We start from the raw sequence: 14,823 nt of genomic DNA on the forward strand, positions 1-14,823 counted from the left end.
GGCACCTCTGCCTCTCTCTGCGCGGCTGCCCTCGCATTCCAGTAAAGGCGCTGAAACCTGAGCCCGCGGTGAGCTCATCGCCGGGCCACGGGAATCAAGAGTTAAATGATACCAAAAAACAGAGAGAGGAGAGAAAACGGAGACAGAAGGGGGAGAGGCAGCCGCTGGTGCAGGACAGGTCTGGAACTGGTTCTGTGTGTCTGCTCGCCGGGGCTCCTCGGTGGGGTTAAGTTACACCAGAGAAAGCGAGGAGGAAGAGGAAGGAGAAACTGCTGGCGTCTTTGAATTCTCTCTCTGCTTTTGTCTGTCTCTCCGCGGCCTGAGCGACTGGTGCCTGCAGCTTCCTCTTGACACACTCCAGCGAGCCCGCCGACCTCCATCCGCGCTTTCAAGTTAACGAGCCCCGTCGGTCTCGTCCTCGTGTCTGGGAGCCGGGCTGAGATGTGAGTGTAATGCAGCGAGGTCGTGCTCTCCACTCTCTCCGAGTCTCTCCTCTTCTCTGACCCTGCCATGACCACCAAGTGTCCAAAGACAGTAAGTGTCCCCCTTTAAATTGTCTTCCAGTGTGCGTGTACGTGTGCGTGTTCGTGTGTGTGTGTGTGTGTGTGTGTGTGTGTGTGCCTGCCTGTGTGCTTTGGGGCTGGTGTTAAGTGTTAGTAACAGAAAAAGAAAAAAAGGAAACCTTACTCTGAATGTCACATCTCAGACTGATTGTGATTCATGGCTCATATTGTGATGAGCACCACTAAGATGCTTAATCACTGCAAACATAATTAAACCAATCCTTGTCTCTCTCAAGCTGAGTTGGGAGGATGACTGCACTAGGTTGGAGAAAGGAGCTTTTTAGCCAAGAGCATCTCCAGCAGGAAGTAGACATGAACTTTTAAAACTTTCAAGAGTGCCATTAGATAAACCTTTCATCCATGCATTATTCATGGCTGCCATGTTTCTTTCTAGTTCACTGCCTGTTGTTCGTCGTGTCTCTCCGTGACCTCGCGCTCTTGTCTTGTCAACCTCTGGGGTGACAAATCCCTCTGAAGCAAACTTTTAAACAGGGTTGATGATTTTAATGGGTGCCCTACAGGAGACACTAAATAAAAGGTTGAGTACACATTTTTTTTTTTTTTTTTTAAAGCATAATAAAAGAGCGCATTCACATCCTCTCTCTCAGGGACTGTTTTAAAAATTCAGAACAGTGTAAGGTTTACATTCTGGAGTCTGCCACCTGCTCTTCCTCTCCTAGCAGAAAGTAATTTAAAATAATTGTGAGCGTTGCCAGCAATAACTTTAAAAATGTCTGAGGTGAAACAGTAACAATTATCTCTCGCATCTTTTGCAATGGTCTCATTATTTAAATGGGTGTGAAGTGCTCCATTGCTCCTCACAGGTAAACACACTACGCTTCCTGGGAAATAATGACATCTCCATGATCAAAAACCTTTTTGTTTTTTATTATTATTATTATTTATTATTTATTTTTTGCCAGGGAAAGCTGCCCTGAATGCACTCAATTTGAAAAGCTGCTTTATTCACAGGTTTTATTTAACACACCGCTGGCCAGCACACCAAATCCCAGACCATGACTGCCAATGGATCTGATTAATGAGTAAACATTATAACTTCTGGAGAATAACAGCACATCATACATCAACATACAACCCAACATTCAATTATCCTAATAATACAGTTATTCTGTATTTTACAGAGGTGTCATGGGTATTTGCTGTAGCTGGTGCTTTTTTTTCCCAGCATCAGCTATTGCTCGGAAAACAAGGTCCTATTTACACTTTGCCTGTGTTTTATTTGAAGTGTTGATCCATGAAAAGATATATTTGTGGTTTTAAGGACCAAAAACCATCTCAGTGTGGTTTTACATCTCTCTCAGGCTTCTGAGTTAGTGAACAGGTCAATGAGCCAATCAGAAGAGAGGAGGCTCAGAGGCTGACTGGTTTTCTCTGGTGGTGGTGACTGGTGATCAAATAAAAATATAGCAGATTTCAGTCAGAGAAACCAAATCCTGAAAGGTTGGACAGTGGGTCTGGGTGGGCGGGCCTTGGGGCATGGCTGAGGGTGGTGACTGCTTTGTTGTGACATCACAAAGTTATAGAAGTCTTGACGGCTCGTTTTAAGGCTCAGTTTCTGAATACAGGCTGTGTGCATTTCTCTGTGGACTGAGGCTTTGATACTTTCACAGTGTTAATATACAACCTAGACCTGCTTTATAATCAAAGAAGACATGGACATCTACCTTTATGCTATATAGGACCTTTAATAGACTTCATTTCCAAAATGATCCATGATGTGTATTATTATTATTTGTGTACATACATAGTAATCAAACAGAAAACAAGTCAAAGCTCAGAGCTATATCACACCAGTGGGCCTCATCCATATTCCACATATATTTATTTCAATTGATTTAAAGTGGATAAAAAGCATTATATGAAACATAAAATATGTTTTTAATACTGTTTTTCAATAGTTGTAGTTGGTTAAGTTAAGTTTTCAGGTACCACTTGGAGTGGTAAGAGCTGGATGTTCCAACAGTTTTTCCATTACTTTTAGCTTTCAGATGTTTTTCCTGCCTTAACTAACAGTTCAAACCATTTATCCATCACTTCTAGCTACATTTTTTGACTTCTTTTCTCACTTGCTAACTAGCTTTCATGCTGTCGCTGTGGCAACATGTGGCTTTAAGGTGCTACACTGACTCAGTCTGGTAGGAGGTGTGTACTGTGCAGTCATCCTATTGTAGCTGGTAGCTTTGTGATTTTTACATTTACTAAAGAGCAGTGTCACACAACCTTTGCTTACTTAAAAGTAGCAACACAGCGATGTGAAAATACTCCCACTACAACTCCTGTATTCAAAGTGTCACTGAAGTGAAAGTATGTAGCTAAATGGACTCAAAGTATTGACAGTAAAGTATTACTGATGGATCAATATATAAGCGGCACCTTAATGTTGCAGCTGGTGGAGGTGGAGCTATTTTTACTTTATCCATTTGCAGTTAGTCGCCGTATTTCAAGCAGAATGTCAAACTGCTGCTTTCCTGTTTTATATGATTGTAAATTAATTACATTTGTTTTATTGGACTGTTGCTCAGACAGAACAAGACATTTGAAGACCTCAAATCGTGTATGTAATACTTGAAATAATAGATTAATTAAAGGAATTATTGTTAGATTAAATGACATGGAAAGTCACAGCACTCCTTTGTGAGACGAAACCCTAACCCTAACCCTGCATACGGAATGCTAATCTATAAAGTTACAAGTAACTATAGCTTTCAGATGGCTGTGGTGGAGTAGAGCTAGCGTGAGGTGACATTTCAAAATCTTTCAAACTCAACTACAAATTTCAGGCATCAGCTCTGAAAATATGTCACTAATGTGTCAGTACAGCTGACAGCTCAACATGCACCTTCTGGAGTGCAGGGGTTGAGGTGCTGAAAGTAAACTCTTTCACCTATAATTGCTTTAGGCGACAGGCAGGTAGTCAAAAATGGTTTTATACAGAGGGACATGAATGAACATATTTGACAGCTGGAATGTGTTTTTGTACAGTGCAGAGGGAAGAAAGAGGCAAGGCTCTGTTTCAAACTGTCCATTTCAAGTCATTTAGTAGCAGGAATTAAAATCATTTGACATTATTTTGACAGTAGGAATAATATGATATGTCTGGATATATTATATTCTGTATATATATATAATGGTATAGGATACGTTAGGGATAAAAAACACTGTCTTTTTTGATAGAATTTCTGTCCTTTAATTATTCAACTGTTCTCTTAAATTACTTTCTTCTTCAGGCTAGCATACAGTACAATAGAATTGATCAGTGTCCTGGTAGGATATGGAATCAATCCTCAACAATCCGAGTCTTATTGTACTATAGAGTCAGCTGACCGCAGCAGCCAACTGAAGGCATGAATCAGACGTTGTCTGGCGCTGGACATGGCCCCGGGGCAGAGCTCAGATATGCAGCGAGGGAGCAGAAGGAGAGAGCTAAAAAGAGAGCATGAGGAGAGCATTGAGAAAGACCCGAAAGAGAGAGGGAGGGCAGACCATAGACTGGTTCCCTGGCCAACTGGGAAATACAGCACAAGGAGAAGCTTGTTCTTGCACCACCGCACCGTTCTCTGGGCATGTAGCGGGAGGACATGGCCTCTCTTGGATGAAAGAAAAATAGAGTCAAATACCAGAGGATAATGTGATTACAGGCAAATAGGAGAATGAAGGTTAATTGGAGTTAAGTGTCCATAAAAAACGACCCTATATATACATCTGAAAGTCAACCTATATTCTGCCAGCAGGGCTTGGATTCTTACTGCTGCCTTTAAAATAAACACATAATTCAATAGTTTAGAAAGAATGTTGTGAATGTATATTTTCTGAAGATAATACCTGGATATATGAGGTCCAATCATTAGATTATAGTCAATGGCGTAGATATGTGATTAGAATAACATGAAGTCTTATGTGAAAAACATTACGCCGCTGCAGTGACCTCACTACGAGTGCCTCACATGTCTGGAGGTCGAGCAGAAAACGAAGCGACACCGCCCGTGATAAATCCCACCTATAGCTGTTTTCATCAAACACTCATAATCTTCCACTTGTGACCATTCGTGCCCCGTTTATTTGGGACCTGTCATTCACAGAGACAGACCTCGGAAAGATAAAAATGCCTCACCACAGAATACAACCTTGACCTTTAAAACTCGCCCTGAGCTAAACATGTGGAGAAGAAACAACTTACTTTTGTCATACCTCAGCCTGTTTTGGCACATACATTGACATTCACGCTATTATAGTAAATCCACCTCAGAATGACAAAAGTTTTTTTGTTTTTTTTTTTCTCTTTCCCCAAATGAATCAGGCAGCAGTCAGGTACCTGATTGTTCTTTACAGAGCAGTATAAACGGAAAATCACAGTTCTGATTACTGCAGTAACAATGTTCTGAAAAGACCTGTAATTCAAACCGACTGGGACGAAGGAACCCCAGAAACACAACATGCCCTCCTCTGCATCCATTGTGGAAATAACAAATGACATCATTACACTGGCACGTAACTGGGTTTCTTCATTAGTAAGGTTTACAGCAACATTAATGGTAAACATGACTAGAACATACGAGTCTATCAGTCAAACTATTCTTATTTATCATTCAGCCATGATAGTGTCCCCTACATTAGGGTTCTCCACGGGGTTTGATTTTTTTGTTTTAGTTGCCGTCATTTTATTGCTGCATTATCTGTGTGGCACTTAAAATAGTTTGTAATATTTCATTTCCTACACCTATACCTTTTTGGATTAGCTGTAGCTTTGAGTTTACCTCTATTCAGGATAACTGGATCAAAGATGGCTTCCCAGTCATTCCTATGAAAGTTACTCACTGAGCACATGCGCAGAAGAACTCCCTGCAGGTTTGCTTATGCTTCCACATTTTTGGACGCACAGAGCCTGAGCACTACAGTCCTACGCCAGCCAAGCTGGTGGAGCATGTGTGTTCGGGACCTCTGCAGGCAGACTAATTTCCTGTTGGCTGCCTGCACACAAATGAATTATTAAATCATACAGTTGTTTGAGACAGATAAGTCATATTCGAGTGTTTGTTGCGTCCAGAAAAAATTATTCACCATTTCATATCTTCACAATGCTTCTCGGGTCGGTGTGTGTGTGACATGATGCAGTATCGAGTGTGGCCACCACGTCACAATCACCTCACAGCCCCGCGAGGGTCTTGGGGGCTTCGTCTGAACCCATGAAATAAATACAGCAAATTCTAGCCAGACCCTGCTCTTCTCTGTAATGGTGGATGAACACAGCAGTGAGTGGGAGCTGCCAATGACTCGGCAGGTGTTGAAATAAATCTTAAAGTAGTGGGAATCATTATTTCTAATTTTAACAAGCTTGGTTGACTAGCTTCCACTTTCTGAGTGGAGCTACATACTGTAGTTTTCTCATTTCCACTTTTCAAGTCATTTAACAGCCCAACGGCTCCTCCAAGATGTTATGATGTTATAAAGAGACTGAAATCATGCTGTTTCCATGTTTGTAGGCTATGATGAGCTCCAGTCACTAGTGTACAACGGTTGGCAGTGCATCTCCTAGCAATACCGACTCTCAAATGTCAGTCAACAGCTGCCGTGGGAAACGCCCACCCAGAGGCTTGAAGCTTAGACTTTGTTTCCACAAATATATCAGAAGATTTCACTGTCATTAACGATTAATCGCTCTTTGAAAAATGGAAAAATGTGCACAATAGCTGCAGCATCAGCATAGTTTTGTTGTTAAAAAAAAAAAAAAGTGAGAAAGATTCCAATTTTAGCATGATTTAAAAAAAAAAATCTTAAATATAACTTCTGTATTATCATAGTTTGAATTCACATGAATATTTTGTATCCGCTTGAGAACAAAACATAAACACCTTTCTGCCATTTTGTCAAGAGCAGTGCTGTGTGTGATTGAGGAGGCTGACCCACAAGTTTTACGGCCTGTAAGCGAGGCCGTTCCTGTTTGCTTTGGAGCCTTCTGAAAGCGGCCAAAAAGGCATCTGTGAATGCCAGAGAAAGCGGCTGCCAGCAGGCGTACAGCACACAACACAGAGCCCCGCTCCTTGGTTTTCTGCTCCAACCGCACTGAACTTTTAGCAGGCTTTTCATGCTGATGACGCATTTCGAACTCAGCCACACTTACCACCCCCGCCCTCACCTCTACCCTCATCTCCCACCCTTATCTTAGATTTTATGCTCACACCTCATAAAAACTCAATTTGCTGCTCAAAGTCGATCTTTAAAACCGAAATCATTGTTGTCGTTTACAAACGATGCTGCTCTCCGTGTTCGGGCGCCGTAAAGCTATCAGCTTTAAGTCTTTGAGGGTAACGACACGGAGCATTTTTCAGGAGTGAAACCAAAACAGCGCGATGCAGATTAGATGAAGAATGGAGATGTCTATCAGTTGTTACCAGCTTCAACGAAGACTGCTGAGTGGAGTGGAGAAAAGGCCAAAAAAAAAAAAAAAACAGCAGAAACTTGTTTTTTTTTTAAAAATCTTACTTAGACACTAAAAATCACTGGATCAATAAAGTTAGCTTTCAGCAGTTACCTTTACTCAGTACACAGTGGAGAAAACCACCTAATAAAACCATGAGTTCAAACTGTTACAGTCTATTCTCTTTTTGAATTTCCATGCCACTATGCGTTAGTTAATAATATATCCATTGTGGTTTTGAATGCCAAATGCATATTCATTTTACAAGTAATAATACAGTTGTGACAGGTTTTCAGGTTTTGTTGTCTTGAACAGTCAAAATAATCCAATTTTAGATTGATGAAAAACGAGGCAGAAAAGAAACTCCCACTCATTGTCAACACCTACGATTACTATTATAACGGGGTCAGCCCTATGTTCCCACATTTCTAAGAATGTTTTGAAAATTAGGCCCTATTTTCCCACAGTCTTATATGTTCCCATAAGCCCATGTCCACACTAACCCGGGTAATATTTATCCGGTTAGCCCTTCCGTCCACATTAGAACGGTGAATTCCGAAACTGAAAACGATGCTTTACAAAAACGATCGCTGAGGTGGATAAATGTAAAGACGCCGTGGAACGTGGATGCAAAGCGTTCTGAAAACGATTAGTGTAGATGGAAATCGTACTTACTAATCGTATTTACCCGGGTTAATGTGGACAAGGCCTAAGATTTTTCTCAAAAGGAACATAGGGCTGTGAGAACATAGACACGCTCCAATTATAACTAAGTTTGCGCCAAGTGACGTTCATCAGCCATTTCACACAGCAAATAAAAACAAGTCTGTCTACAAATACATACAACCACGCATTCACAGCAACATCAACCAAATCCCAGGAACCGAGAGGAACATGAGAAGGAGCGAATTTGGGAAAATGTTAACAACAACTAACTACAACAAGTAGATTTAGCTGATAAAATTTCTGTTCTATTTTCAAAGCAGGACTTGAATATTTATACGTGGTACTTTTACTTAGGGATCTTAAGAGTACTTCTTACACGGCTGTGCGGCAGTCATGGCCAGATGTGATGTCACCATCATGTGTTCTGGGTTACGCTCTGCGAGTGACGTAAAGGACAGTCTGAAATCTGATTTGAGTGGCTATGGCTAAGTCATTTAAAATTTGATTGGAATCAGATTTCAAACCACCTACAGTATGACTTCTACGTGTTTGCTGCCATCCACACTCGATAAAAGCAATCTGATTCCAATCTGGATACACTGAGAATCAGATTTAGGCTGCCAGTCTGAAGCCCAGCGCCTGTCTTTACCCATATTCTCTGTTTCTCTTATCCCCCTTTTCTCTCTTTTTTTTTTTTAATCTCTCTGTGTTTCAAGGTTTCCTCACTCTTTCTCTCACCAGACGTGGTGACATCACCCCTCACTTTTTTGTTCTTTCAGTACCCAAACGTATGACTCAGAGACGCGAGTTGGATCAAAGGTCTCGTCAACACAATGCTTCTCTTCCAAACTAAACACCACGCAGACATCATGCAACTCCCTGGCCCTCCTGTTATTGCTCACCTTAAAGTTTTTCTTTATTAAACATTCATACCCACAATGAAAAAAAAAATACAGCATCATTTCACGAAATGAAGTAATCCTTTCATATGGGAACACATTTAATCATTTTGTTTATATGTGTTGCTTTAATACGAACTGATAACATGATTCACTCTCAATAAAACTCTTCTGAACATACCTGTGGAGACGGAGGCTTCTCTACCCGTCCAGCTTTCAATCACACCGGCTCCGCTTTGACAGTCCTCACTGTAGAGTGTGAATACGCGTGTGGATGTTCACTTCTCTTTGGATGTGTGTCTTTTTGTTTGTATATGTTCCTCTCACCTGTCTACATAAATTAGTTTTTTCAGGCATCTATGTCTTGCCTTCTTCGTCTTGTTTATTTTATGCCTCCGCATTGAACGGACGCTCTTCACTTCTGGCACTCTACACCATTATTTTCCTATTTTGCATGTCACTTGCTGAGTTAGCTCATGTTGTCAGCTGCCTGCTGAGTGATGCATTCCCCTCTATCTCAAAAGCGTCACGGTAATTGCCGGGTAATTGTTTGTCCAGTAATGCAGCATGCCAAAGCCCAGTCTCTCATTATGTGTGTTGAGTTTTGTCAAAACAATATAACGTCAAAAAAAAAAAAAAAAAAGTAAAAAAGAGACGTCTAAGATCTCTGCGACGCGGCAAAAATATTGTCACATTTTTAAAAACCCAATTATTCAAATAACCTGGACTGTATTGGAACAGGGAGGAATAATCCCTCCCAGGTGGCGTACAGTTTTCACTTTGTTTTAAGAAAAATAAGCTTTCTTGACTGAAAACAGCCTCTGGCAAACATCCAGCTCGGCCACATTCCACTTTCACATGACCTTCTCGCAGACCTGGCCCCAAGCAAGAGCTGCACCGTCCGTCCCTGACCATACCTCCGTTTGACTGGCCTAGATAATTCAGGGCCTGCTTATCTTTTCTTCTTCTGCCTCCCTCCTCCTCCCCTTCACAGTTTACAAGCTTGACTCAACTCCAGAGATGCAATTGACTTGTAAATTTCATTTACAGTTTTGTTTTACAAGGACAGATACATCCCCTCTCAAACACTTAAAGCCTTTGTGGCAGGCAATGGTCTATCTGTCTGTACAAGCAGGCGCTATGTTCGGACAGCGCTAATGTTAGCAATCAATCAACTAGTCCTGAAACAACCATTGCATTTTTTAAATTGATTAGTTGCTTAAAGGTAATGTATTTTACACTTTGCCTGTGTTTTATTTGAAGTATTGATCCATAAAAAGTTACTTTTGTAGTTTTAAGTACCAAAAATCATCTAATTATAGTTTTACATCTCCTCTCTCAGGCTTCTTTCTAAAGATCTAGTACCAACAGGCCAATCAGAAGGCTCTGAGCCTCTCTTCTGATTGGTTTTCTGGGTGATAGAATAAAAATTCAGCAAATTTCTTGTAAACACTCACAGAGAAACCGAATCCTCCGACACTAAATGGTGGGTCCAGGTGGGCTGGGCTTGAAGCGTTGACTGCTTTGTTGTAACATCACAAAGTTACAGAAGTCCTGACGGCTTGTTTTGAGGCTCAGTTTCTGAATACAGGCTGTGTGCGTTTCTCTGTGGACTGAGCACTTTGATACTTTGACAGTATTAATACAGCACTGACCTGCTTTATAATCAAAGAAGACATGGAAATCTACCTTTATACAACATGGGACCTTTAAAGGATTAGCGTGACATTTTAGAAGATACACACACTCACCTTCTTGCTGAGAGTTTGATGACACCACTCTGTCTGTTAAACATGAAGCTAACATCAGGAGCTGATAAGCTTTGCTACAGTTAGCAGTTTGTTAGCTTGGCAGAAATGCTGAAGAAACGGCTAACCTGGCTTTGTCTAAAAGTAAAAATAATACACCTACAAGTAACTCTAGCTAATTAACTTATTATATTTCGTTGATTTAACATAAAAATAACAGTAGTCATAGTAATCACATTTTTTCTCTCACAGTTTCCAGTTTTTATGCTAAGCTAAGCTACCTGGCTGCAGGCATTAGCTTCATATTTACAGATGAATCTTTTCACCTGACTCTTGGCAAGTGAATAAGTGTCCTTTGCTAAATGTCAAACTCTTCTTTTAAGGGATTCATGAGACAAAAAGACTTTAGCTTCTCAAATGTGAGGTTTTAAAAATTAAATACCTTATTCTGTCGGACATAAAACAGACAATTTGAAGACTTCACTTTCATCTCTTGACATTCAAAAGATTAAACGGTTTAGTGGAAACATTATTCAGTAGATTAATAGTTGATGAAAATGATCATTATATGCAAACTTACAACGAATGCCGAATGCACCGCTAACCTCCTGTCAACTCTGCAGCTCCTGATCTCACTTTTCATTTATTTTCTGAATAACAGAGGACACATGTGAAGCTAGCTTCAGAAACAGGAAATAGAATTGGCTTTTGCAAATGATGGTGCATGTGTGTTTCCATTAAGGAGTCAGAGAGACAGAGCCACGCATCGCTTTAATATCCCCAATAACGTTTGAGAGACGGGGCATCTGTTTGAGAATCCCACATCAAACGAGACGGCATGTCAGCGGAGGGTTATGCATATATTTCCCTTGTTCTTCTCTTCCAACAGGAACAGACGAGCGCACAAATACAGCTGATGAATGGAAGGAGATACTGTTTTGATCAAGGCTAGAAAGTGAGGATAGACAAAACCAAACAGAGAGCATACATGGCTAAATACATACAGCCGGGTCCCATTCAAGCGGACGGGGGAAAGTGGTCTCAGACTTTTGGACCTCGTAGATACAAAACAACTACAGAGTCAAAACAAGTATAACAGAAAAGCAAATCAATTATGTTACCAATGTCCGCCGTGCTGTTCTTGTTCTGTGGCGGTGCAGGGAAGAGATGTTGTTTTCCTGTGAGGGCATCTGGAGGAGATTAGGGTCCAACCTGACACTGCGGCCCTGGTGAAACATGACTCAGGGATGAATAGAGGCTTTTAGACCAGTGTCTGTCTTCCCACACGTTGTTCTGCTATTCTTTATTTGTCCGTCACCCAATAAAACACGCACGGCGTTATCTGATACCCACACACTCTGCGAGCAAACAAGGCTCTGCCAATCTCATTCTGCTTCTCTGCCTTTTTTTTTTTTTTCAAACAAGCCTTTATTAGCACTGAAATGTTTTTTTTTTTATTTTTTTTTTTTTATGTAAAAAAGCCACGGGAAAACAAGATGTCACTGTCGATATATTATTAGTTTCAAATCAGCTGTCTGCGTAGACTACACATCATTGTAAGAGAATGTAATTTTTGAGGTCAGCAAATACTTTTTCTCTCGTAAAAGCACCGAACCAGAGCAAGACGGAGCAGAGAACAGGGAGCGTGAGGGAATGTAACAGAATAACACGGGTTTAGGCCCAGCCGAGACCAAATTAACTGCGCGGAGTAGTCCGTACTCAGAGCCCCTTGTTTTGATACAGTCTACATCGCTGTGGGTTGGACTCGTATTAGATTCGGCCTGCGTTTTCCACTTGTGGCTCGGATGGGGCCCTCATCCCGACGGCCTTCATCCAGTTACGTCTGGGGGTCCGGGGAGCTCACATTTGCTCTGCCGTTACAGGGGCAGAGTGGGGGGGGGCGACTAATGCATGTCACTGATGCCACCTGCAGTTAGAGCTAACAGAGCTGACCACTACGCAGCTGGGCACTAATGCAGCAGAAAGAGAGGAGACATTAGAGCATTAGGGCTGTATTACCACATCCACTGACCCAGGTCACTTAGCTGAGGATATGTCTATACATATATATTGTATGTATAATACTGTAAGGACTTCCTGTGGCTGCTTTATACTGCAGGAAGACTTCCATATTTCTCTCTGAAAGCTGTTTTGTTGCCTCCCTAATTGCCCAACTAGATGCTGCTGTTGTCAGTTGTATTTTTTTTTTTTTTATTGTGAGAAAATATGCGAGCCACCGTAGCAACTTGACACATTAACGTAGAGGCATATCTGCTCAGCCTTCGTGCTCAGCCGTTTTCGGTGTGTGTGTGTGTGTGTGTGTGTGAGTGAGAGAGAGAGAGAAAGAGAGAAATTCAGCAATTGTACGTTGTTTGAGTTCCTTCAACCAGTCAAAGGGAAGACTATATGGCGCTGTTCTCTTTGAGACCGTGCCACTGTCCCTGCATGGGTTTAAATTTCAACCCCCTCAGCACCTCAGCGATGCAATTGCTTCCTACTGCAATTTATTACAGGCAAATTGAAAGATTCCAAGGTGTGAGTCAGTTTGTGTTGGCTCTGAATGTGCCGGCCGGTTACTTACACTCCTTTTTTCTCCTAGTCTTTACATGGCCAGAGCTCGGGCTCGTCACCCATCTGGGTTTGTGAGAGCTGAAGTTATTGTAACCAAGTCCTCAGGAAAGAGAAAGAGAAAAAAAAAAAGAGAGAGAGAGAGAGAAGGAATTGCTGCTTTTCCAAAGCAAAGAGGGAAGATGGCAGTGGTCCCATTAGTTGACCCCCAGGCGAGCTCTCTTGAGGCATATAGGCTTACCAGCGTCAAAGCATAAGAATATGCACCGGGCAGCATCAAAGCGCAGCACCGGGGCAGCTGATAGCTTGTGTGGACAGAGCACTCTCCGCCATCACTACCGTGGATCCCTCACATCGTCTATTTATAATCAATTTTCCATTCTGAAACACGCTGCATATCTGTCTCCCATATGGTGTCGAAGAAAGAAGGCAGGAGAGATGGGGGGTGGGGGGGCAGGGAGCTGGTCGAGTATTGCTAACACGGGGGAGAAATGATACAACGGGGACTGTTCACATAAATGGACCCAGACGTGTAAAAGTAACAGCGGTTTAGTGAGGCCATTTCTTTAAAACCAGAGCTCAGACGAGGAATAAAAACCACTCAGTTCCCACTGGGTCAAACTTCAGAATGGTCCCCTTTTTAAATTGACTCATAAACTGTGGAAAGCCACATCATTATTTGTGACAAAAGGGCCTCATTTACATACACCAATCCAAGCAGCCAGTGGATGAGTAAGCATTGTTCTGCTGCATCCATCCTCCTTCTATTTATTATCAGGGGATTTTTCTACACTCTGATTATTCTGGGTGTTGTTTTACACATTTTTTTTTTCTTTTTTTTGTGTGTGAGCGCACTGAAGACGCACTCATGAGTGGAATTTGTTTTGCTTTGGTTAAATGTCAAAGGAGACACACTGTCAAGGGAAGAACGCTGCTAAGACATGCACATCTTTGTATGCCCAGAAGAAAAACAGAAATGTAGCTGTGTTTGTGTGTGTCTATGTGTGTGTGTGTGTGTGTGTGTGTGTGTGTGTGTGCGCGTGTCTCTACTCCCTTCCTGAAAGGAAGGCAGCATTTTTTGATGGGGGTGATGAACCCACGTTGCGGTGACATTGCAAGTGTGTGCTCCTGTGTGCCTGTGCTGTTATGATTTGTGTCTGACACACTGCCATGCTAAAGGAAATGGAGTTTAGCTCAGGCCCATGACTGTGACAGGAAAATGTGACCAAACACAGAGACAATAGAGGTCAAGTGCTCCTTATTTTCCTTGCATTCTAATACATAACACCCATTCAGGGACACATGGATGAGGTTCCTGGCCTTGTGGAGCCACTTTACACCCGCCTCCCCTGCGGCGCCTGTAATAAGGCTGGGAGTGTAACCACTTTCAGAATTGATGCAGGTTAAGGGAAATGAATTGTGGGACTGACCTTTTTGTTAATCTCTCTCATTTTTCTGCTGCTTCAGGTCCGCTGACACCATCAGACATGTGGTTCAAAGTGGCATTACCGTGCCCTCTGATGCTTGTAACATTTAAATCATGTTAAAGTAATAATCTGTGACGTGCTGTACATTTTGCTGCTCTGTTTTGCATAGAGCTTTTCCTGCTGATGTAAACACAGTGAGACAAGAAGGCCTTAATGTGGTGATGCTTGTTATGTCTATGACTTATTGGATGTGTTACAGTGACACATACAACTTTACCTTTTAAAGCAAACAACAATGGTAGTTCTAGCAAAAACCAGTGGGTCAGTTAATCAGGTAGTGGATCAAAATGAACCTACAGCTCCTCTGACAACGTCTCTGACGTCTCAATTGTTATGTTTCAAGATGTCGACCATTCGCTGATTCCAGCTCCTCTAATGTGAAGGTTTGCTGTTTTTCTTCGTCTAGTGCAGTGGTTCTCAAACTTTTTCACATCTAGGACCCCTGACACAAATGAG

The 14,823-nt window shown here is 41.8% G+C and overlaps 1 protein-coding gene across 1 annotated transcript in view; it reads left to right on the forward strand.

The window, feature by feature from the left end:
• Positions 1–413: 413 nt before the first annotated feature.
• LOC111239474 (leucine-rich repeat transmembrane protein FLRT2-like) overlaps positions 414–14,823 on the forward strand; it is a 39,360-nt gene continuing 24,950 nt past the window's right edge. The window contains exon 1 of the mRNA XM_022769364.1: positions 414–534. The gene's annotated coding sequence lies outside the window, so the exon portion shown is untranslated. The remainder of the gene's footprint in view (positions 535–14,823) is intronic.

This window comes from Seriola dumerili, unplaced genomic scaffold (genome assembly GCF_002260705.1).
Source record: "Seriola dumerili isolate Sdu_G_001 unplaced genomic scaffold, Sdu_1.0 BDQW01000025.1, whole genome shotgun sequence".
NCBI lineage: Eukaryota > Metazoa > Chordata > Actinopteri > Carangiformes > Carangidae > Seriola > Seriola dumerili.